The sequence below is a fragment of the Terrapene carolina genome, unplaced genomic scaffold, assembly GCF_002925995.2.
Source record: "Terrapene carolina triunguis isolate 2854851 unplaced genomic scaffold, T_m_triunguis-2.0 Scaffold23, whole genome shotgun sequence".
Taxonomy (NCBI): domain Eukaryota; kingdom Metazoa; phylum Chordata; order Testudines; family Emydidae; genus Terrapene; species Terrapene triunguis.
Genome location: NW_020664374.1, coordinates 6,865,174 through 6,891,715, shown reverse-complemented (window position 1 = coordinate 6,891,715; position 26,542 = coordinate 6,865,174).

The window sequence follows — 26,542 nt, the reverse complement described above, 5'->3', positions numbered from 1 at the left end:
TCATCGAGTCCAGCCCCCTGCCTTCACTAGCAGGACCAAGTACAGATTTTGCCCCAGATCCCTAAGTGGCCCCCTCAAGGATTGAACTCACAACCCTGGGTTTAGCAGGCCAATGCTCAAACCACTGAGCTATCCCTCCATAGCTTAAGCCAATAACGAGCTCTCTGTTAGAAATTATCAGATATTTATGAGGTGTTCTTATTTCTCTAAGTTTTCTAGATAAATATATTCCTGTCTAAAGACCAATTTGAACTGCATATCAGCATGTCATCACAGCTGGCCTCGTCAAAGTGACTAAAGTTATGCATTGCATTTTGCACAGTCCTGCAATCAATTCCATTTACTAATATTCTGTAAATTGGTTTCTCTGTGACACCAATCAGTAAAAATTTCCTGTGTAGTGTTAGCTGCAATTACCCGGTGAGGCATAGTGGTCATGTATTTTAAAAATTATATAAGTCATGTATCTGAGGAAAATCTAGCTCAAGTAACTAGAAATGGGGCAGATGCATGGGGATTGGGTGAGAGGCTGAGAGGGAAGTCAGTGGCTGGAGTATCCATTATGTGGCCTCCCCATGCTGGCCAAAGAATATTGGAGGATACACATAGCAGTAGGTCCTCTGGCACTGCCACCCCAGGGCCATCTCTGTTTATCATTTCTTGTTCTTATACTGGGATACTGGATATATGTCTCTGCCATGAAATTCCTGCCCCCACAAGACAATGGAACATGATGGTGCTCAGATAGCAGGTTAATGTATGTAGGATAAATAGATTGGTAGACAAATTAATTCAGCAATTGCCAAACTGTGGTCCATGGACCACCAGTGGTCTTCAGAATACTTGCCGGTGGTCTGTGAAGGTCCTCTCTCTAAATTGCATTAGAAGATGCCGTTGGTGTAAGTGGGGTGGGGTTATAGTGAATAGTGAACAATTGGAAGGCAGTACTAAACTGGCTGGATATTTTAGCTGTTTATTTCAAAACAGTCTAACATCTGTGTTTTTTAAAAGGTGTTGAATTTTGGGTGTAAGATGGACTCCATCAAAATACAATTTCAAGCTTAACTCTGTTTTGGCTAAGTATTTGTTTGCCTTTGTGATGGGTATACCAGCCCCACACTGAACCAGCAAGTGTTAATGAACTGCTGTGGGACCTCTCAGCCCTGCTCAGCTGCACCTCCACTCATTGTCAGTTAAAGGGACAGTTAAAAGGGGACAAGGACAGTTCAGTAGTTGGCTGACCAGGGAGAACAGACCTTCTCTCCTTTGTTTCCTGAGGCAAGGACCAGAGGAGAACCTTTTAAGTGGGTGCTGACTGGCAGAGTCCCCTGGACAAAAGCAGACCTGGCACAATGCTATTGAGTTTATTTTCTTCCTGGGGACTATTTCTTTGCTTTAATACCAAGAGACTGTTGTGCAGCCTGGAGGGCCTAATGAGACCATTACAGGCAGCTCCTGCCCAGGAAATGATATGGTGAACTGATTGAATAAACTCTTGTGCACTGTACTTGATTCTGCCCTGTAATTTGTCTTGAACTTTTAAGAGTGTGGTCACAGTCTTTGAATTTTAAATTAAAAGAGTTGTGAATAATAATTGCCATACTTTTTTTTTTCCTTCTTTTTTTTTTTCCAGGTGGTGAGGACAGTTGTGCAGATGAGAACTGTAATGGTCCTCACTCGGTCTGGTTGGAGAGCATGGCCTAGTGGTCACGGCCCCAATCCCTGACTGCCAAGAGGGTTGTGGAGAGAGGAACTGCGCCCCCCACTCCACTGGGCTCCAACCTAGGGCCCTTTGGGCTACCAGTGGTCGACAACTAAGGCTGCTTGAGACTGTCCTACCTGGGCCTCTTCCTCTCATCACCCCCACTTCCCTGGGTCAGCTTAGATCCATGGCTTTCCACTGTTGAGGAAGTCCAAACCAAAATAAGTTAGAGGGGATACCAAAGTCCAGGTCCATGTTGGGGGGAGAGGGGGATATTTCCATCTCTAATTGTCTTTGGGGGGGGGCTCCCTTCCTTCAGGGAGAGCCCCTTTGGGCAGCTGTGTCAGAGACTTTAGGCTTCTCTGTGCTGCTGGAACTGTGGGCTTCAGGTTTTCTCACCTCCAACTCTGCCACCCAAATGAGCTAATTCCCTGTCTTTTAATTCCTCCAGCAGATGGAGCATTTGCTGCAGGTGTGGTGGGGTGGGGCTGGCTCAGCCCAAAGTAATCCCTTAACCCATTGATGCCCACTGTGGGGTTTGTACACCCCATCACAAGAACTAAAACCTTATATGGTCCAATTATGCTTTAGTTCTCTATATCCTTTACAACAGAGGTGACATTTTTGTTATTATTTATTTATTAGTAGGGCTGTCAAGCGATTAAAAATATTAATTGCATGATAAAAACATATTTTAATTAATTACTATTAATTGCGCTGTTAAACAATAATAGAATACAATTTATTTAAATATTTTGGATGTTTTCTACATTTTCAAATATATTGATTTCAATTACAACACAGAATACAAAGTGTACAGTGCTCACTTTATATTTTTGATTACAAGTATTTGCACTGTAAAAAAACAAAAGAAATTGTATTTTTCAATTAATCTAATACAAGTACTGTAGTGCAATCTCTTTATCATGAAAGTTGAACTTACAAATGTAGAATTATGTAAAAAAAAAGTATTAAAAAACAAAACAATGTAAAATTTTAGAGCCTACAAGTCCACTCTGTCCTACTTCTTGTTCAGCCAATTGCTCAGACAAACAAGTTTGTTTACATTTGCAGGAGATAATGCTGCCCGCTTCTTGTTTACAATATCACCTGAAAGTGAGAACAGGCACTGTTGTAGCTGGCATCGTATGATATTTATGTGCCAGATGTGCTAAAGAATCATGATTAATTTATTTGAATTAATCACGTGAGTTAACTGTGATTAATCAACAGCCCTATTTATTAGTGTTAATGAAAGAAGCCCAAATCATGAACAAGGATTCACTGGGCTAAGCGCTGTACACAGAACAAAAAGACAGTCCTTGTCCCCAAAGAGATTATAATCTAAGCATAAGGCAAGAAACAATAAACAGATGGGGGGGCAAACCAGGAAAAAATCAGACAATGCTGGTTGGCATGATAGGCAGTGGTCTTAGTGTAACAGCAACCTAACCATTGTCATGTGTTTTGGTTTGTTTTTGTAAGGCATCACAGCAAAGGAGAGGTTTAAGGAGGGATTGAAGGAAAACAATGAAGAGGCTTTGAGGATGTTTACTGGGATGTGCATTCTACGTGTGACACTATGGCTGTGCTTGTTTGAACAGGTGCAATTCCACTGACTTCAGTGAAGTTTCACCAGCAGAGAATTTCCCCCAACATTCGGTCCCTTGACGGAGCTATTTGATGCATTAATGTTGAAAGATACTATTTTGACCAGCATAACAGTTGAAAAATGCCCCATTACTTAAAATACCTCAGAAAATTGACACTTCACTACATCTGTTCCATCCATTAAAGGAAACAAGTTTAAATGAAAAAGTATGAGAAGAGAAAGCAAAGAAGACAGCAAAACTTCCTTCCCTCTTTTTGACTTTCCCTTTCCTCTTTATTTGTCTCTGAAAATAGTAAGGGAATGTACTGTATCATAAATAGCTCTGGAGATATTTAAGAGTAGGTTAGATAAATGTCTATCAGGGATGGTCTAGACAGTATTTGGTCCTGCCATGCGGGCAGGGGACTGGACTCTATGACCTCTCGAGGTCCCTTCCAGTCCTAGAATCTATGAATCTATAAACAGTTTAGACAGAATTGTACAATATGTTTAATTAAAATTTTGCAAAAGAGAAGAGGAAAACACTCAGATTAATTATAGGATTTAACCTGAAGCCTTTATATGTATCAAAGAGCAGCTACTATATTTGAGCTACTGTTAATTCAGGACAAAAAGCTCTACTTCTTTAAGGAACTCTAGCTTCTTTAAGAGCTCCAGTAGTCAACAGAGAATTCCTGAACCTAAATTAAAGTGATGCATGCATAGAAAAGATGTATGTTTTGCTAATCTTAAAAATAAAGTAACTCTCCTCTGTCCAGGAAGGAGGAGGAGAGAGATAAAAAGTGAAAGAGTGGGAAATTAAAATGTGAAAGTGTACATCATTGATACTAATAATTATGAACAAGAAGCAGATCTGAGGGAGAAATATTTTAGCACCTGGCAATGAGAAGAAAAAATAAAACCTCCATGATCTACTGCTCAATTGTAGCACACAGCCAAGTGTGGTTTCTATGGTTTCTGAGGGCCCTCAGCCAATGTGAGCATCTACTAAATATAATGCAAATAAGAGGAATACCATATATTGTAAAATCAACAAATGAATGCAATGTTAAGGTAAATGTAGAAGTGTACTCAAGAGCAGGCATGTTCTTGAATACAGTCACTGGTTTACTTTCTCGGTTAATATAATAATGTGTGGGCTCAACAAACAATGTACCTCTTACAATAAATCAATGCATTATATAAAAGCTTTATCATAACTTGTGTGGACAGAGAGATCTGTCCTCCAAGGAACACAAATCAAAGCAAAATAAATAGACAAATGAAGCTCAAATGGGCAAGGAAACTTGATTTCTTGACTTCCTCGTAGTTTTCCAAAACCAAATTCTCCATAGATTGTCTCATCTCAGATCTATGATTTGGATCTGTAGCAAACCTTCACTCTCTCTCTCTCTCTCTCTCTCTCTCTATATTGCCCAAACAAAACAGTTGGTTCCTTCATTTGAGCATTTACTGTCCTTATGGTCTCATACAACATTAATTCCCTATTATGAAACCTCACTAACATGATGCTAATAGGCCTATTACCTTCAAGAACTTAATGTTGTGAGATCTGATTTGAGTTTTCTCCTGCCAATAAGGAATCTTGGAAAGAAGGCATGAAGATGAGGCTTGCAGGAAAGGTATCATACCTTGATCTTCAGTCCCCTCTGGCATGTGGATGAGATTTGACCTGTATGCTCTATTCTGCAAAATCTTGAGCTTGTCAACAATCCAGGACAAGCTTAATAGTATTGGTGTTATACCCACTATATCCTTAGGGGGTTATTCTCCACCAATAGAAGCAGGTTTTTCGAACTAACCCAGCTTTTGCTTGCTCCCAGAAATAACTTTAGCAACAAGCTAATCATGTTTGGACAAGGCCTTTCAGCTTTTGTTCATGGCTGTGGGTCACTACTAAATTCATAGCCTGCTTAGACATAGCAAAGTTAAACTAATGGTAGGGAGCATGTGGAAATTTCCCCTGCTATTTTTTCCATAGTTTGTGAGTACCCAGAGTGAAATTCACTAATTTTAATAATTTAGTCCAAAGACCTTTTCAGAAACAAGAACTAGTTTATTTAATATTCATGAGACTTCCAAGAAATATGGCTGAAGGGGAGAAAAGGAAATTCTTCCTCACAGCTCTCTAGGGAGATTTGCCACCAACACTCAAGGGAGTTAACTACTCCGCTTTACTTTTAAAGTTAATTTTGTGACTGCCACAATGAAGGATATTGTGAATTAATATTTTTTTTTAATAAAGGATTCTCACACTAGTGGGAGAAAGCACCAGCTTTACTAATTTATCTTTGATTCACCTCAGAGACTCTCCTGCCCTTGAAAATCTGATTATGTAAAACATTTATTTGCCTTTCTAGGCTCAGAAATCCTTTCCTTGTAACCAAGCCAGTATCATAGGTTGCTTGAATTCTAATAAACGGCTAGTATAGGACTGTGCCAGAAAGATAGTTGCCTCCAAACATTCAGGGCTATTGACCTAAATCTCTCTTACATCAACGCGCTTATCCCCTCTCCCTGTCTTGGGGAATGATGTCATTTATCTCTATATATTATATCTCTTATGTTAACATTCTCTGTTCTCATATTCTGCTGATGAGGCCTTGGCAGCTGCATCATAGTGCTCATGATCCCAAGAATATCAGCAACACTAAAATCAGAATTCAGTCAAAAAGCAAATTCACAGTGTGGATCAGGCTAAGGAGATTAGGTGCCTGCTCCATAATACAGGGTTGCCACGGGCAAACAACACCAAATGCAACTCCTGCCAATGCATCTCCAGTCAGATTTGTTGTTCTCACACAGTAAGAGACTACAGGAACTGAATGGCAAGTCTCAGTTTCTACAGTTTAATAACAGCTTTAGGAAAGTATCCAATGCATGTGCTGGGGGCCAACATATGGTGTGCCTTCATACTCAAAACCAAACTCAAGATTTATCAGAACTGCATACTTTCAACTCTATTTATAGTGCAGAATGCTGGGAACTGACAAAATAGGATATGTCCAAACTGTCTTCATTCCATACAACCTGCCTCAGAAAAATTCTCTGTATCTTTTGGCCCAGAACAATCTCAAACCAAAACCTAGTCACACAGTGCAGCCAAGAAGATATGAGCACCATCATTACCAGGAGGTGCTGGAGATGGATTGGCCATGTGCTTCAGATGGAAACTGATTCCATCACCAGAAAAGCATTAAGATGGACACCTGAAGGCAAGTGAAAACAACATGGCAAAGAGCTGTGGAAGCTGAACTTAAAAACCTGGGGCACAGCTGGGGAACCATTGAAAGACTTGCCAGAAACAGACAGGATTGGAGGAGCTTTGTCGCTGCCCTAAACTCCAGAGGCATAATGGGTACTAACTAACTCATAAATTAGAGGAGGCATTGGGATGGTGGTGTAGAGGCACCACATGCCATAACCTCTCCTTAATTATGGGTCTGACACTACCATATGTCCTCTCAAAGTGGAAGGTTGAAGACTGTCACTGGTGAAGAAATGCAGCATATGCATTCTGCTGCCTATGAGGGGATGCTATTGATCAGGTTTTGTCTTGGGTTTCTACCACTCCAGTGAGTGTCCTAACCAGTGGACTAAAGAGTCATTCTCACTCTTTCACTCTGGTCCAGTGCATAGTGAATTATTTATACACAATGAAGCAGCAAGAGATTGAGAGAAACCCACGTCAGAGTATCCCAGAATTCAGTGTCTCAGGTATTCATCTGAGAGGTGAGAAATCCACAATTCAGATCCTTTCTCCTCATCAGATGATGTGGGAAGAGAGAATTGAATGGGGACCTCCCACATCTTGGCTCCATTCTCTAGCCACTGGATTTAAGGATTCTCCCTCTGCTTCCTGTTTTGTATGAAATTAGGCATGCTTTCAGAATTCCTGTTGAATTAGGCCCCATAGGTGAGCTAGGCAGGAGAATGCCTATCTTCACCTGGTTTGAGGATCACACTGGGGCTTAGGTATGAAATAGGCACCCAAGAGCCTAGGCTGAGGCATTTTGCCCATGCCCAAAGGCAGAAAAATAGGCCCCTAGGGGACTTTTATATAGAAAATTTAGGCACTGAGGGATTTTAGTTACTCAACAGTTAGGTAACAAATCAGCAGGTTTTTATGGAGATCTCAGTGACCCCTAAACTTTGGACTTAGACACCTACATCCTTTTGTGTACCTGGACCCTAATACCTAGATCCAGGGGCATCATGTCAATGCTATGTGCTTTCTGTTTGCATACAAATCATCAATTCATCTCCAACTGAGAACTCTTGATTTATGTATACAGTCCTCTTAGTTCACTGACTCATTTAAATGAATAGAATTGCCGCATACATATTAACTGGAGTGGCATGTTGATGACTGGTTGAGTAACCTCTGTCACAGTGACACTATTTAAGAATGATCTAACTTGTTGAACTTGGCCTCATTGTAGTTATACATTATAGAAAATAATTATTAATAACTCTTCTTCATTAGAATCTAATTTCTTCTAAAGTGTCTATCCCCATAGTTTTAAATAATTTCAAACTTTATGGAAAGATTAAAAGGTTGTTACAGAGACTCAAAAAGACAACTACTGAAAAATTTATTAGAGGGTTCATTTTAATTGGCTTTAACTTGTAAATTATCAGTTTCCTTGAAAAATGCTCAGAAAATTTAGTCTTTACTCTCAAATTATATGTTGTAAATTTAGGGATGAGACACCATAATCTTCATTCAAGCGCAGTCAACAGACAGAGACAATGAAGCTCCGTTTACATATTAGGTAACAAAGCTATCAAACTAACAAGCAGGGGAAGATACAACTTCCAGCAGGGAAGAAAAATGTCATCTGCGCTATTCATACTGGGGGTCTGAACCTCAAGTGATAAGCAATTGAATCAACTGATTGTGTACAATATTAGTGTATCATAAACATTTATCAAGTAAGGTGTTTTAAGAAACCCTGTGTCACACTGGAGATTAATATAATAAAATGTATGTATTTACACTATATAAAGAATTATGGATATTCATTGATATTAGGCTTTATAGTCTGTGTACCACCCAGACAGGAGAGAAAGTCATAGCTATCAAGCTATCTCCAATGAAATTAAGCAAGGTGTGACCAAAACCAATGGAAGTCCCATTTACATTCAAGTCAGCAGGGGGATGGGAAGTCCACAGGAAGGGAAAAACAGCATGAGGTTGTTCTGCCTGTGGAAACAAGTTCATTGAACTTTGGAAGATATAAGCAAAGATAGAAGTCATCTTTGCTATCCAACACTAGACAGACACAAGGAATAGAGTTCTTGCAAACTCAGAAAGATAAGTCCTTCTACCGAGGTGGGAGGAGTAGGGTAGAATTGAAGACTCTGGAAACTGAATATAGGTGAGAAACCTGATTGCTTAAGCAAAGATATTTCACCTAGGAAGACAAGGACAGCCAGCATCTTCTACTTCAGTGAAATGTCCTGACTGTGGGAAAGTCCATCATGGCTGGGAAGAATGAAGATTGGCGAGAGAAAACATCTTGAACAAAATCTGTACCTTACTAAATTAAGTTTTAGACTTGTAGATCTGTGTTTTCACTTCTATTTGCTTGTAACCATTTCTAACTTTATTCCCTTTACTTGGCATCACTTAACTTATGCCTTATTGTTAATAAATTTGTTTTATTATTACTTTAAACCAGTGCTATCTTTGCAGGGAAGGGTGAATTTACCCCAGTTAAGTTAATGAACTGTGACGGGATTTTGTCTCTTTAAAGGAACTCACAAACCTTATTATTTCTCTGAGCTGTCCAGGAGAGAGCTGGTCACTTCAGGGCACATGGTTCTGGGGAAATTCTGGAATGGGAGTATCTTGGGGTCACCTTACTGGTTGTAACCAAGGTTGGTGGAAGCATCTGTGGGGCTATAAAGGCTGCTGGGGTCAGAGCTAATGAACCAGGGCTGTCAATCACACAGCAAGTCAGGGTATGATCTGCATGGCTGTAAGCTGGCTGTGAGCAATCCTGGCTGGCAGCTACAGCACAGAAGCATTGTGAGGCACCCAGGGTTACAGGGCAAATGGTGACACAACTCCTTACTGGTTTGAATTGTCCCCCTCCCCCCGGCCCAGAACCCCATGACAGGATCGCCAAGGCTATTCAAAGAAAATACTGTTAATTTAGATATTTGATATGATTTAATGTATATTTTATCAGAAACACTTAATTAACTAAATATTTTAATGCCTAAAAACTGAAACACAGCTGAAATTTTCTCCATATAAGCCCTGATTGCTTTTTTAAAATGGTGAATAACTGTGCAGAATAAAAATAAAATAAAATCCCAGATAAGGGTTAATTAAAATTTTAATTGTATCTGTATGAATTACCAAGGGAAGAGGTAAAAATCATACACAGAAGACTCCTAAGGTGTTCTCCCTCCCCTCCCCCCCCCATTCCTTTTCTGACTATTTTGGAGCTTATTTTTCTAGGCTACAGAGTACAAGAGCATCCCCTGCAGGACCATTTTAGGCTATGCTTAATTTTTCTTTTCCACAGAAGCTTTTTCTTTTGTTCATTTGTATTCACCCTGTACGATGCACAGTAATTGTGTCTAGAAAATTAGAGAGGGATGGCTATTGCAGTGGTAATAGAATTACTATCAGTGTTCTAAGCTGGTAAAAGGATTCTGAGTTTCAGTGAAAGGATTTAAAAACACATGCTGAAATGAATATTGGGATCTCTTTTCTGCAGCTACTAGTTAAAGATGTGACTTTTTGGGGCTTATAAATGGTTTGACTTAAAGCCTATAAATATGGTCTATGAAAATTCAGGGTTGGACTTTTTGAAGAGCTGTTTTTTTTGTTTGTTTTTTTGTTTTTTATCAGGCATTGGAAAGTAGCTTGATCCTGCCCCATTGACTTAAATGGGACTTTTGTAATATTGATTCATTGGGAGTAGCATTGGGCCTAAGCTTGTCTTTTTATTGGCCTTTTTTTCCACTAACAACATTTTTTTCCCTCCTTCTTCTTTGGTAGAAAAGGAGGGAGGAGGGGCTTGGTCAATATGCTCCAAAGCTAAGTGGAGGTATGGTGATGTTGGCATCACTGAATCTGCAGTGCGAGGCCTTTTCAGGGAGCTAATATCTGTGAGCTTAGTTGTAACTCAAGCAAAACTCTCTTCAAAGTCAGTGGGAGTTTTGCCTAAGTAATGACTGTGAAAATTCAGAAAACATTTGCCCTCATGTGGTTTGGGCAGGTCTAACATGAATTTTCAAATGTCCTTTCCCCAAATATACAAAATAACAACCAGCAAATGTTATTACATTTGGAACAAATGGAGGGTTACCGTTTAATGAACGTAGATGTGTTGTTTAAGTAAAGTTTCATTAATGCATATGTAGCTTGTAATTCTGCAGTGAAGAATAGATAAATTATATCTTTTGTTCCTGTGAGGCATTGATGTCTGATGTAAGTGTCTCAAGCATGGGATCTAAAATGTAACCATGCCAACCCTGATTCTGTATAAAAGAATCTGCAGCACAAAGGCATCAAATTCTCTCACATGATTTTTGAAAAACACAAACTTGAATGGTGATGTCTGTGAAACTTGTGGTCAGATTCACACATGCAAAATAAACAAATCAAGAAAACACAAATTAGTGTAATTAGTACTCCTTTCCTTCCAATATGTTGATCCACCCAGGAACAAAGTGAGAAATACATATTTCTCTGGCAGTCTGACTGCAGTGCAATGTGCTGCATTTGGACTGGGAGGAACAGGGACATAATGTCTGACTCCAGGTTTTGCTCTTAAATTAGCAGAAGTTGGGAGTCCACAACCTACTTACTGGATATATTCTGTTCTACTACAGCCCCCCCCCCCCCCCCACACACACACAGTTGTAATATGAGAATGAAGGCTGCAATCTAAAAGGAGAGCTATGTTTGTCCAAAAAGAAGGAAAAAGAGCTAAGGCATTGTAATACTGATTGTTGCAATGCCTAAATTTAGGCACCCTGCCATCCAGTGGAATTCACAGTCCCAAGTTAGGTGCCCTGGTTCCCTATACAATGCATGGGGACAATTAAGCACCTAAGAATGGGATGTGCAAAAGGCATCACAATGAGCATAGAACCAGCATAAACTAGGCACTAGGAAATGCTGAGAAGGCTTAAGCCCCACACCTCAAAGTGACATAGGTGCTTAAATCCAGCGCAGTGGGAAGTGCTTGTCTGTACTTGGGATTCAGAGCCATGAATGCTCTCCTGGAGTTAGCCACCTAAGCCAGGTTAGTCCTTTTTCAAGGACTAATATGATAGCAATTGTTGGCCCTCCCTTGTAACTTTTAAGACAGTGGTTTAGGGATCTCACCTAGCATCATGATCAACTCCCCGCTCTGCTTGAGGCAGCAAAAGGATTTTAAGTTGGTTCTCCTACTTCTCAAAAGGGTGCTCTAATCACTGAGCTATGGGACGTTGCAGGGTAGGGCTCTCTCCATCTCTCCCCTTTAAAGCTATTACACTTTGTATAAATAATTAGTTATTGAAATAAGGACTTGAACTTGGGTTTCCCATGTAGGTGCTCTAATCACTGGGCTATAGAGTCACTCAGTCTTTCTTAGGCCCAATAATGAGTCAGTGTTTCATACGAAGTGGAACAGCTTCAACAGGGCCCCACCAGAATATTCTATAGTGCAGTGAGTAGGATACTCTCCTACAAGGTTGAAGACCCACATTCAAATCCCTTCTCCATATTATGTAGTGGGGAGAATTGAACCTGGGTTTTCCACTTCATAAGTGTGTGCACTAACCCTGGGCCAAAAGTGACAATGGGGCCACTTCCTCCTCTATTGACAGTAGCTTTTCTATGGATTTAAGTGTGCTCAGAGCTTGCCTCTCGTATCAGGCCCAAAAGGCAAGATAGGTGTGGGGATCCCTCGTTTGTGAATATCTCTGAGTCTTAGGCATGAGTTAGGTGCAGAGCTGTTGGGCAATGTCAGGTCTGAAATGGCTGTATTGGGTGCCCAGCTGCCAGGGCCGGCTTTGGCTTTTTGGCCGCCCCAAGCAAAAAAAAAAAAAAAAAAAGGGGGGGGGCGGGGCGGGGGGGGGGGGGCCGGGCGGGGGGGCCGGAGCACGGGTGCAGGGGGACCGGCTGGGGGGGGGAGGGAGCGGGCGGGAGAGAGAGAGAAGGGGGCAGCCAGGGCTACAGCAGGGGCGCTGCCACGCGGCCCCTCCCGCTGCGCCGCCTCCTGCCGCCTGCCGCGAGGGCTCCGCTCCGGTCAGCGGGGAGGGAAGGAAGAGGACTGCCCTGCAGGGCGCTCTGGTTCTCTGCGCCGCCGCCCCCTACAGGGTGGCCGGAGCGGAACAAGAACAAGAACAACAACAACAACAAAAGCGGCCGTGCCGCCCTAGGATTGGGCAGAATGCCGCCTCCAACAATCTGCCGCCCCAAGCACCAGCTTGCTCAGCTGGTGCCTGGAGCCGGCCCTGCCAGCTGCTGAAGTTTAGGCACCTGAAGGATTTTAGGCAAATAAGTTTCTGCCAAGGTTAGTTTAGGTTTAGTGAATGCCAGTTGTGCCTAAATCCTAGAGTTGGGTGCCTAAAGTGACTGCTAGGCACCTAATTCTCTTTGTAAATCTAGTCCAAAGTAGTGAAAGATCAAAGGTGATATAAGTAATGAGAATGGTCTTACTGGTGGATCAGAAAACCAAGCTGAATTCTTCTCTCACAATGTTATAAATCTGGAGGAAGTGAGTCAGTTGTGTAAATCTGACTCTCAGAAGTCAACTTTGTTACTCAAAGTATAGTATTATATTTGTATTTGCATATTCTTCATATGCTTCCAATTAAAAAAAAAATGAGAGCGAAAGAAAAAAAAAGATTACACCAGTGCATGTGAGAGCACACCTGCAACCAAATCTTTTATTGGCAATACAAAAATGCTGGATAGATGGCCAAATCGTGGCCCACACAGCTGTAAAAGGGAATAAGGTTGCCTGCGCTATTGTGAATGGCTAGGTTAGCACATCCCTATATCTCAGTGGATCCTGCAAGAGGAGGAGGGGATGTTCACCTGATTCTTCCCCAGCGAGTAGGTGACTAGGCGGAGCAGAGGGTGGATGGTGCGAAAACTCCCTTGCCTCCCACTCTCATTGCACTGGCCGCTGCAGGAAGGTATGTTTTTCAAATGTAACTGTGTCGACTGTCAGCAGTCATCAGTTGATTTTCATATTTCAGTTCTGCATTTCCGTCTATTACTGTGATTTTTCAAAATAACTCTGATAAAATCTAAAAGTATATTTAAAAATAGAACCCACTTCATTGGTACCCTAATTAATTGGATGCCTTATTTATAGGGATAATTGAATAAATGTTACCTGGCAATCAATGCATTGCAATGATTTTATACATATAGTAATGGCACAATGAGTTGTTGAATCCATTGAAATGGCATGGTTAGTGTTATCTACAAGCTTCTTCGCAAATGTTAATGGGTGTTTGTAGTTGCTAGAATACAGTGAAAAATATACTGTTTCTCCCTTTCTTCAATATTAACTGTTTCACTGTTTAATTTTGGAGACTCCATGTTATAATGACTTTTTTTTTTAAAGATGACGCTTTGAAAGATACTAACACAGCAGAACCTCATAGTTACAAACACCTCAGAAAGGAAGGTTGTTCATAACTCTGCAATGTTTGTAACTTTGAACAAAACATTATGGTTGTTCTTTCAAAAGTTTACAGCTGAACATTAACTTAATACAGCTTTGAAACTTTACTATGCAGAATAAAAATGCTGCTTTCCCTTTTTTTAGTAGTTTATGTTTAACACAGTACTGTACTGTATTTGATTTTTTTTCTTTTGTCTCTGCTGCTGCCTGATTGCGTACTTCCAGTTCCAAATGAGGTGTGTATGGTTGACTGGTCAGTTCGTAACCCTGGTGTTCATAACTCTGAGGTTCTACTGTAATTATAAAACCACTTAACACTGACACTCAACTTTTTAAAAGAACCTAAGAACATAAGAACGGCTATAGTGGGTGACACTATAGGTTTATCTAGACCAGTATCTTGTCTTCCAACAGTGGCCAATGCCAGGTGGCCCAGAGGGAATGAACAGAACAGATAATCATTAAGTGATCCATCACCTGTCACCCATTCCCAGTTTCTAACAAACAGAGGCTAGGGACACCATCCCAGCCCATCCTGGCTAATAGGCATTGATGGACCTATCCTTCAAAAACTTATCTAGTTCTTTTTTCAACCCTGTTATAGTCTTGGCTTTCAGAACATCCTCTGGCAAGGAGTTCCACAGGTTGACTGTGTGTTGTGTGAAAAAATACTTCCTTTTACTTGTTTTAAATCTGAAGCCTATTAATTTAATTTGGTGCCCCTAGTTCTTGTGTTATGAGAAGGAGTAAATAACACTTCCTTATTTACTTTCTCCACACCAGTTAGCATTTTATCATATCCCCCTTAGTCATCTTTTATCCAAGCAGAAAAGTCACTGTCTTATTAATCACTCCTCATATGGAAGCCATTCCATACCTCTAATTATTTTGTTGCCCTTTTCTGAATTTTTCCCATTCCAATATAGCTTTTCTGAGATGGGGTAACTACATCTGCACACAGTATTCAAGGTGTGGGCATACCATGGATTTATATAGAGGCAAGATGATATTTTCTGTCTTATTATCTATCCCTTTGTTAATGATTCCCAACATCCTGTTCGCTTTTTTGACTGCCACTGCACATTGTATGGATGTTTTCAGAGAACTATCCACAATGACACCAAGATCTCTTTCTTGAGTGATAACAGCTAATTTAGACCCCATCATTTTATATGTATAGTTGAGATTATGTTTTCCAATGTGCATTACTTTGCATTTATCAACATTGAATTTCATCTGCCATTTTGTTGCCCAGTCTCACAGTTTTGTGAGATCCTTTTGTAGCTCTTCACACTCTGCTTGGGACTTAACTATCTTGAGTACTTTTGTATCATCTGCAAATTTTGCCACCTCACTGTTTACCCCTTTTTCCAGATCATTTATAAATATGTTGAATAGGACTGGTCCCAGTACAAACCCTGGGGGACACCACTATTTACTGCTCTCCATTCTGAAAACTGGCCATTTATTCCTACCTTTTGTTTCCTTTGGTGAGGGACCATGTAAAAGTCTTTCTGAAAATCTAAGTACACTTCATCCACTGGATCCCACTAGTCCACATGTTTGTTGGAACCCTCAGAGAATTCTAGTAGATTAGTGAGGCATGATTTCTCTTTACAAAACTCTGTTGACTCTTCTCCAACAAATTATGTTCATCTATGTGTCTGACAATTTTGTTCTTTACTATAGTTTCAACCAGTTTGCCCGGTACTAAAGTCAGACTTACCAGCCTGTAATTGCCAGGATCACCTCTGGAGCCCTTTTTAAAAATTGGCATCACATTAGCTATCCTCCAGTCATTTGGTATAGAAGCTGATTTAAATGATAGGTTACAAACTACAGTTAGAAATGCTGCAATTTCACATTTGAGTTTCTTCAGAACTCTTGGGTGAATACCATCTGGGCCTAGTGACTTATTACTGTTTAGTTTATCAATTTGTTCCAAAACCTCCTCTAAAGACACCTCAATATGGGACAGTTCCTCAGATTTGTCACCCAAAAAGAATGGCTCAGGTTTGGGAATTTCCCTCACATCCTCAGCCGTGAAGACCAATGCAAAGAATTCACAATGGCCTTATCGTCCTTGACTGCTCCTTTAGCATCTCGATTGTCCAGTGGCCCCACTGGTTGTTTAGCAGGCTTCCTGCTTCTGATGTACTTAAAAAAAAAATTGCTATTACTTTGAGTCTTTGGCTAACTGTACTTCAGATTCATTTTTTGGCCTTCCTAAATATATTTTTACACTTCATTTGCCAGAGTTTATACTCCTTTCTGTTTTCCTCACTAGGATTTAACTTCCACTTTTTAAAGGATGCCTTTTTGCCTCTCACTGCTTCTTTTAATTTGTTGTTTAGCCATGGTGGCACTTTTTTTTTTATTCTCTTACTGTGTTTTTTAGTTTGGTGTATACATTTACTTTGAGCCTCTATTATGGTGTCTTTAAAAAGTTTCCATGCAGCTTGCAGGGATTTCACTTTTGGCACTGTACCTTTTAATTTCTGTTTAACTAACTTCCTTGTTTTTGTGTAGTTCCCCTTTCTGAAACTAAGAAAGGTGTTGGGTTGCTATGTTGTTTTCCCTGCCTCAGGCAAAAACAAGTGTTGGTTCTTGTTTCGTTAACTCTGTTTTCCTCTCTATTCCTTAGAAACACCTTCTGGAAGGGATAGATGTTACACCGATGGCAAGACTCAAACTTATTTTGGTCCCCAGTGGCAGTGTGTTTCATAGTAGAAACAAAATCTTATATCTCTGCTCCCACTGGTATGCCTTGACACTTTCAGTCAGGCACACAACCGGCTAGGGATGGTCACATTTACCTGGGAGCTTAGGTACTGCTTCAGACACTGCTTGCATACTGCCTTCTTGCAGCTGGAGAAGGGCTTGAATGGGCTCCTCCTCCAGAAACGCCCGGCACCAAACAGGGGCCTGAAGTCCCCTGCTCTCTCTCAGAGAAGGGCTCAGGCAGCATGTAGTATCCACCTTGATGCTGCCCCAGAGGACAAGGGGTCTCCACTCAGGGACTTAGCAGGCAGGCAGAATGCCTATCTTCACCTATCCCACTGAGGTTTAGATCTGAGATAGTCATCCAGGTACCAAAAGTGTGGTATCATGCACATGCCCAGAGACAGAACCATAGGAATATTAGATGCCTACAAGGTTAGGCAGTAGTTGAGCGAAAGTTTTAAGAATCTCAATAGCACCTATATTTGGACTTAGGTGTCTAAAGTGGGCAATTGAGTGGAAAAACCTATCAGTGGTCCGATATTGAATATTATCAGTTCTGGGATTCAGTCCAGTGCAGTTGTTTTGAGGAAGAGGAAAACAAACAAATATTAGCTATTTTTTTAAGATTGATGTCTGCTTCAAAGTGTTCTGAGGTTTAGTGGTTTCTAGGGGGACAGATTGCATGCCAAGGTGCAGGTAGGATGGTCAAAACAATTTGCTATTGCTTTGCAATTTACCCTATGGGTATCACAACCACACGGACATAAACACATACTAATAATAAGCCGGATCTTTGTGTTACCTTCTATCTTATCTCTGTGCAATGCATACAGAACTGGCCACATTACAAAGCTTGGTCTCCAATGTAGTTTTCAATTTAATTTTCCTAAATTTTATAGTTTTTGAATGGCAATTAATTTCATATTTTACTAGTTTAATTGCAAAAGTAATGTGACTAACTGCAGTGGTTTACATGAAGATAGATGTGGTGACTTGACCCCCTCAGGAATGGTGATGCTGCCTTCAAATGTCTCTAACACTGCAATTCAAGAGAGCAATCTTTTAAATTTGATTTTTAGATTATCCAAGTACAGTAATAACCATTTCTTAAACATCAATCAGATGTTAATGTTTTTGGTTTAATGTAAGGAATAAGTGACACAGACTAAAACACTGATACCTCCAAAAGGCTTCATGGCAGCTACATAGCTGGGAAGACACTTGGCTCTAGTGGCTGTCTCTTAAAAGTTGGACATTTGAGCAGGGCAAGTTCCCCTTTGATAAGAAGAATATACAGTAGCAGATCTAACTAGGTTTGCATGTAATTGAAAGGCAGTATAAATGATTTATTTCTGTCCATTTAGAAATGGTGTGCCGAGCAAATTTTAATGTAAATTATCCTCTCTCTGAGATTGTACTAGTTATTGACTAGAACTATAGCTTACAGTACATTGGAAAAATGACTAATTTTAATTATTGCCCACTAGAGGTCACCTTCCAGTTTCAGCGGCAAAAATGGCTCACTAAAGGCTGTCAGCTTTAGGAAACATGTCTTATTCAGGTAGCATCTTTCTTTCCCAACCCAACCAACATTTTAGGAGGTGCGGGGGGGGAGGAAGGAGACATGGACCTCCTCACCACACCCCAACCAGTTCCCAACTTCCCCTACATACACATTTGTTTTCAAAAAGATCTAGATCTTTTTTCTGTGTATTCTGACCTTCCCTGATGTCCCAAAGAACATTCTTTCCTCCTCCTCCTATGTCCCATGCTTAGTTGCCATGTTCACACACAAGAAAATTACTGAACAACTGTTTTCTTTACTGGCTGTTCTGATGGACTCACTCTAGCTTGAATAATGTCACTTAAGAAGGATGCAGGTAGACAATTATTTTTTCCCTTCAGATTTAAAGAAAAATCACTAGTTTTTAGTTTCAATTAAATGCACATAAAATATGTTCCCTGATAACTCATGGGTTTGGGGGTTTTTTTGTATTCTTGAAGATAAAGTCACTCAAACTGAAAAATTACTATTTTTTTAAATTGTACTCATACCTTTGGTTTAAAAACAAACCTTTCCAATACACCAAAAATATTTAAATATAATAGTACTGTAATAATTTTTCAAACTTTTTAAATATTAAATAAGAATTTCTAAATATAACTGCTTTACTTTAGCGCTCTAGGGTTCTGCTCCTGGCTCTTCAGGTGGCCTGTTGGGTAACCTTGGGTAAGTCATTGCACTTCTGACTCAGTTTCCCCATTTGTAAATTGGTGACAATGGTACCTACCTCGATTATAAAGCACTTGAAGATCTGCAAATGAAAAGTGCTGTATAAAAGCTAGTTATTATTTATTTATTTATGCTTAGACTAGGCTATGTAAAGATAACACGTCTTCTGCTTACACCAGCTACTGATTGTTCTATATACAAGACTGTACGAAAGAAGCTTGTTTCTGAAACTAAATGCATGGATAAGTGATAGTGCATAAAACAGCAGACTGCAAATATAAAGAAAAAGTATTGACATAGTAGAAATGTAGCAACATAGAATTATCCATGCTAGATTAGACAATATGATCCAGGATTTTCCTAGCTGTGGCAAGCACCTGATGCTTCAAAGCCAGAAGCTATATTGTGATATTCTTGCTCTCGTTGTATTATAATTTATACCATGAGTAATCTCATTTAAGTTGATGGGGCTGCTTGTGGAGTAGGGTACTACTCAATGAGAGTAAGGGTATCATAATCTGGCACCAGGTGATTGTACCTCATAACCTTGTAATGCACCTAGCTATTGTGCAGTGCTGTTTGGGAAATGTACCGGGCATTTTCCCGTCAACTAACCTTATCCTAGGAAGAATAACTCTCTTCGCTGCAGGAATTACAGAGTGAAATTCTATGGCCTGTGTTATATTGGGGGTCAGTCTAGGTCATCACAATGGTCCCTTTTGGCTTTCAAATCTGAGTGAGATTTTGCAATATCCCATTGCACCCAGTTAATTTTCCCTTTCCCAAAAAAATAATAGTCTTTAGTCAATGATGCCTTTTTGTTCACCTTGGACACTTCTATCCCCTGTTACTCATAACTGAACATCAAATAGAGCTAAGTAGATTTGCTTGATTAGTCTGTTCTGAACTGCTTGGATGGTTTGGAAAATATAATAGGAAATTAAAATTCAAAATATGGTACCAAAGGAAGGAAAGTAACATGAACAGTGAATTCCCGCCATACAAAATCTCACTTAGCTGAAAAGTAAATAGCAAAGGGAGATAAGGAATAAAAAAAAATGCTGAGTACTCAGTAGATGTAAATACATACTGTAAAGCAAACAGACTGAACAAAATAATTATTTTATGTGAGAAAAACCTTTTAATTATATTTTTGAAATGTTTGTTTGAAACTAACACAAGAGAATAAGCCATAAGCAAAAAACAAACAAAAATCCCTATGAATTGTGTCACAGCCACTGGGCTAACTGCATCTCTGACCCTTCCTGGTCTCCACGTGCACATCCCCCACACTCAGGTTCATACTGTCACCTCTCTCAGGTGGAATCACACAATTCTCCCACTGTCAGAGTGGGCTCTGCTCTGCAGTCCCCTGTGTGGTCAACCACAATGACCTCAGTAGGCCTGCCTTAGGTTCAGTATCTCCAGTTCACTTCCCTGCAGCAGCTGAGACAGTGGTATCCAGTAACCAAACTGACTTCTTAAAGCAAAGTGTTATTCATTTAGAACTAAAGCATTTCAGAGAAAGCCAGCCTTAAAACAAATAAACAGTCTAGACATGTCTGTACATATGTATCCATCTTCAACGTGAGGATCCTGGAAGATATAAGCTTCCTATGGACCTCCCAACACCTCTAGGGTCTCATTGGCATTTTCTGTTCCCTTAAGTTACAAATCATGTCTCCCAACCAGCTCCAGGGAGTCTCTTGTAAAAGCTGTTCAGTCTAGCAATAAAAGCTTGCAACTTTGGAGATGGGATGTAAGATTCTCAAAGGTAAGAGCTTCCCCCATTGCCTTACAATACATGTTGAGATGTTCTTAGCTGGGAAGCCATCCCATTGCCTTCCTGATTGTTCTTCCAATAGCACCCATTGAATTAAAGCAATAGAGGTGTATAACACACATTCCCCCACCCCAATATAAGTTATACAGACTATCTCAGTAACTGGGTTACATATCCATATCCTTATAGAAGTTCACATCCACTGCAATAAGTATTCTAATTGAAAAAATATTTCACTTGACAAAATCAGTTTTCTAAAATAAGTAAGAGAATAACAGATTGAAGATTATCATCATTAAGAAGGAAAAATACTTGCTAGAAGTTTACAGATCAGCCATTTACAGGTAAATTCCAGAACGTTTAGAGATATACTGATTATATATATGATGGCTCAAGTCACTGGTATCAGTTTGATCCGCCGCATAAGTATTAGTTAATGCCTTTTCTGTAGAAAGTTGAAATGCTAGCCTTAGGGAAGATAATGAAAAGCTGTAAAGTGACTGATAATTTCCAAGCAATCTCCTTATGAAAATAAAACTTAAAATGGAACTTTTATACCGGTAGAAATGTGGATGTAAAGGATAGCTGTGGGGAAGGGAGGTGCTATGGGTCCTTAATGTTTATGTTTACTCACAAGTTAATTGATTGAATATAATATATAAACTATACTATCCCAAATGCAACAGGTATCTTTGGTTAAATAACAATAAACACATGATACAATTGAACAGTCCTACTCACTTATATATGTAGTATAGGTGACACCCCATATCCCTGGTCACCATACAGGTAGGACACAGTTTCAGTTCACAGTGGTAGATTGGCAGCAGAAGCTTTCCTGCTGATGGTGCAACATTGGAGGTGTGGGCAGCCAGCCTGTTTCTCTGAAGATTTTTCTCTAATTATGGGGTAGCAGGCCTCCATACTAGTCCCTTAAAAGACTGAACTGTTGAGAGAGATCACCATCCAAAGACACCAGATGTTTACAAGGCTGCCTATCTTTTCTAATGAAAATAACTCAATGTAATCGGTGAGAGGAGCCTTGTGGCAGATTTGTTACCACTCTGCCTGGGGCATCAGATGATCAGGCTGAGGCTGCAGGATCTTTAGGGGAGGAGATGAAGAGCACACCAATTGTCTGAATTTTAAAGTTTTATTAATAAAATAATAAAATAACAGTGGTGAGTGTTGGGACTGCTCCACATCACTCAAAGGAAGCAAGAAAGCGTTAGTACCCCAGCCCTAACCCACTTTCATACTCATACACGCACGACCCAAGGCTGGCCAAGCCTCGGTGTAACGTAAGAAAAAGAGGGGGAGGGGTGGACGGGAGTTCTTGTCCCATGCATGGGTTGTCCAGGGTCCACTGTGATCTCCAACTTTCTCTGACCCTCAGGAGGGTTTTTAATTCCCGGGTTCTTTATGGGGTGTTTCGTTCAGGAACCTCTGTTCCCTGTGCTCTTTGTACCTGTCCAAACCAGCTTTCTGTGGCCTCCTCAGCATTCCCAAAACACACCAGCTCCAGGAACGCGAGAGTCTGTTTTTCCCCTTGCTGGCCTTCACCGTCTCGCTCGTTTTGACTGCCTCTCCAAGTCTGTTCAGCTGAATCCTCCTTTCTCACAGCTGGTTGGGGTGGAATCCAGGCCCCCATCTTTTTTGGCAGGCCGCCGAGAGTCAGATGTGTGCTGCGGCCTTGAGCTGGCTGGAGTCAGCATCTTATCTTTGGACTGAGCTAGCCGAAGTGTCGAGTTAACCCGTTCTCTGCTCTCTTCCTTTTTCCCCTCCCCCCTTTCAGTGTCTCGTAACCTGCAAAGGAATCTTCCACTCCACACTCACACCTTTGATCCTCCCCAACATACTTTGCGATGTTTGAAACAACGTTAGCAACATGCAGTGCTGATTTGCCTTCCCAGGGGATCTGAGGGATCATTGGGTTGTGACAGCCTCACCATTGTAATTGGTGTAAGCAGGAGTCAGATGAGCACGGATGAGTGAAAATTTGGCAGCCTGAACATTATTGGTAATATTCAGCTGGCCAAACAGCACTGCTGTTCATGTCCTTCTGCAAATGTATTTCATAGTTCACCAACCTTTGGTAAGAGAAATGTAGATATATGACCCTCAGGGCTAAATTCTCCCATACAGAGAATGGTGAGCTGACAGGGACCGGAGCATGGCTTCCTAGTTTTGCTCTGCCCTGACCCAGTGCATAGTACAGCTGCAATGAGGAGTGGGGCTGTTTTAACATACTTTCACCTCTGGATGTTACACCATTGGTGTAAGCCGGTATGGTCTGGTACGGCCTACTGGCAAGAGCCAGTATGCCATCCCAGACCGGCTTCCCCAGGCTGGTGCTTTAAAGGGCCCAGGGCTCCCCGCAGCAGCAGGAAGCCCTGGGGCCTTTAAATCTTGATTTAAAGGGCTGGGGTATTTAAAGGCCCTGCCTCTTTCAGTTGAGGCCATGCCTCTTCCGGTTGAGTCCACGCCCCCTGCTCAGGACTCCGGCGTACCGGTAAATCCTTTAAGTTACTTTCATCCCTGGTAACATCCCTAAGGGACGTTACAGTAGTGGAGAATCATGTGTAGCAGAATTTCATTCCACCAAAACTCCCTTTCTCCATCTTCTCTCCTGTCCCATGGCAGAGGAGACATGGAGGAGCAGGTGCGGAGGGTGGCATGGCCTCCTCCCCACTGGTTGGAGATTTCCCCAATACTGGGGGAATTCTCTGGCCAATTTAAGTTTTGCAGCAGGAGGCTAACTTAGCAGAGCTGAGAATATAGCCCCATATAGGCCTTTTGTACTGAGCACTTGCAGGACTTCTGCTAGAGTTGTGAATGCTCTGAACTTCTGAAAATCAGACTTGATTAAGTGCAAGACTCAGTCTTCAAAGAGCTCTCAAATTTGGTTCATCACTAGCAGTGTCAGATTATGGAGGAAATCCTCAACCCATTGAAGTCGGTGGTAAAACTCCCCTTGACTTCAGTGGCTTTGGGATTTCATCCATGCAGATGTATATACAAGCTATGTCAATTTTAGCTCTCAGAAAATAACCTTATTGTGCAACCAGATGCAGTCCAGAAAAATCTGTGTCCAGCATTATCTCTACAGGATGGGTCTAATTCTCTGGAAATTCCTAGTAATACTCATTCAACATTTTTGAGAGGTATTCAGGCCCAAGTCTTTTCTCAATGTATCTTTAGAGCCATTTTTGGACCTTGAAATAGGTTTTGGAACTGCCTCATTTACACAATGACAACAGAGGATCATTCACAAAGCATCTTTGTTGAACACATTTCCTCTAAGGAAGTATTTACAGCATCTTCTAAAAAGCAGATATTTCCATAGTTCTGATGCAGAAAGACTAAATCTCTGCTGTCGCTTGTTGAAGAATTTAATTTCACCATTTTTCACAGTGTTATGAAAACTGTGCAAACCAAAGGCACAGCCATTGGTGCCAACACAATGCAGATTTTCTTATACAGAGTATTGGGTTTAGCATCTCCTAGAATGTGATTGACTTCATGATTTTTGCTTTTAATAGCCATGTAGCTCTATGCGTGTGGGTCATGGGATTGGTTTATTCTTCTCTTTGGGGCCTGGTTCCAGAATTGTTCTTTTAGTTTCAATCGTAAAGACTACTTCATATGACTGTTCAACTAGAGTTGAGGAAGATATTGACTTTGATTTCATGAGAATGTTTGGTTTTATACTCTAATGACACAAAACTGGGTGGTAAGGTAAAATGTGTGTCTTTTTTGTTCATCTGTTTGTTTTGAGAGTGCTTTTGCTAACCAGGAACTCAAATTGAAACTTGGAGGGTGCAAACCCACATGGCTTGGAACATGAAAGAAGTGTTTTCTTAAAGCCATTTGAAGCAAAACTGCCCACTCTTTCACATCTCAGAACCAACCTCATTTGATGCCACAAAGTATAGTCATTGATTAGATGATGCCATATGAGATGAGATCTTGGCATATCTTCAGTATTATTTTAGGCTTCTTCCTATCTCACAGAAAGCTTGTGAATCAGTCTTATAATATTAATTGTATAGTAGTCTAGACATTTCAAAGTCAGCATAATAATTACATAGAATATTCTTGCAGTCTAGTAATTACTTAACATAGAATTTATGTTAATGGAGTCAATATATCCCTGCAATATAATTACAGATAGCATTATCTGAATTTTTAGGTAGTTACATCTTGAGAGAAATGTTACTTTCAGCTCTGATGCAGTTCTTTAGAATCTTTGCATCAATAACCTCTAATGTAGTAATGGTGTGTGGCTAGAACTTCCAACCAAGCATCTCAAAGCATTTTACAAACATTACTGAAGTCAGTTTGGAGGACAATTCAATAACTTCAGTGCCAAGTCTGTTAATATGACATTAAATTCACTTACAATTAAAAGTACTCAATCTGTTGGTGAGAACGTAGAGAGGGGTACAGAAATGCTTAAGTTCATTAATTTGTATTACAGGTGTGCTTCTATGGCTGAGAGTGCAAAAGCAGCTTCCTCTCCCAGCCGTTTCCTCCTTTGTGTATTTAATTATTGAACTGAAAAGTACTCCACTACTGTAGGGCTGTACAAAATTAGCATTTAAGAGGATGGTTTTGCGGTATGTATAAGAACTACTTGAAATTGGATGACTTTGTAATCCTTTTATCAAAGCATCTACAATTTCCATTTCCAGGAAGGTAAAACAAAAATAAATATTGTGCAAAGAAAATTATTCTTTATGCAGAGCATTTTATTGAATGATAAAACAAAAGAATGGAACCGTAAACTCAGTGCAAGCACGTTGGCTCTTGCCAACTCCTTTCAGCGTCTGATGTTATACAGCATGTGACAATGATACAAAAGAAATAATGGATGCACTATTGAATTAGATGTTGAAAAGCAAAGGAAATAAGGAGAATGAAAACCATTAACCCATTCATTATTGTTCTTCACTGCAGCCACTTGTGTAACATTGAAGCACCAAACTTGACCCTAGTACACAGGATAACAATGTGCTTCACCCAATGCACCATGTGAAGCAGCTTCCCAATGATTAATATTTGGGATTCGAGGGAAAGCTTCACACAAAGCTGATGTGTTCACTCATTGTTTTGGAAGCTGAGAGCATGGAGAATGCGAATTTACTGACAAATCAGGCAGCAATCACATTTGTGGGTTGTATTATGAGACCAGAGTAAAAAGAGTTGGACTAGAGGTACCACAGAGTATAACAGCAATGTTAGCACTGATTTTTTTTTCTGTATTTGCGTGTTGCAATTCTCCACTCACAATACAATATAATATGTATTCATGACAACATTGATGAGATGAATGGCATCACCAATGGTTTATTTCTCATTTTCCATGGCAAAGAACCCATTTCTTTGCTATGGATGCTGACAGAGACCCAACATCTGTTCTTAACTTTTCATAAAAGTATGGCAATTGAGGGCATTGACCTAGTTTGAGGATTCAAATGCACTTTAAATTCCTATAAAATATCTTTAATAGACTTTGATCATTTTATACTAGTTTGGCAGCAGGATGGAAACTGCTACAGACCTGGGAATACTGCAGGTATGGTTCGCTCAGCTGACATTACTTCCACAAAAAGGTCACCTATCCAGAATCCTCTGTGAATCCACCATTAACCTCCTAAGTGGCCAGAGCAGGCTTCATTTCTTTGAAAGCACAGGGTGTCCCACGTTTATATAGTTACCCTCTAACAGAATGATTTGCCTCTTTATTAGCTGGGGGAGAACAGGGAGCAGCTGACCCTGACCAGACAGAAGGCCAGCAAGCAAGTGCTGGGAATCAGCTGGCACAGCTGATCAG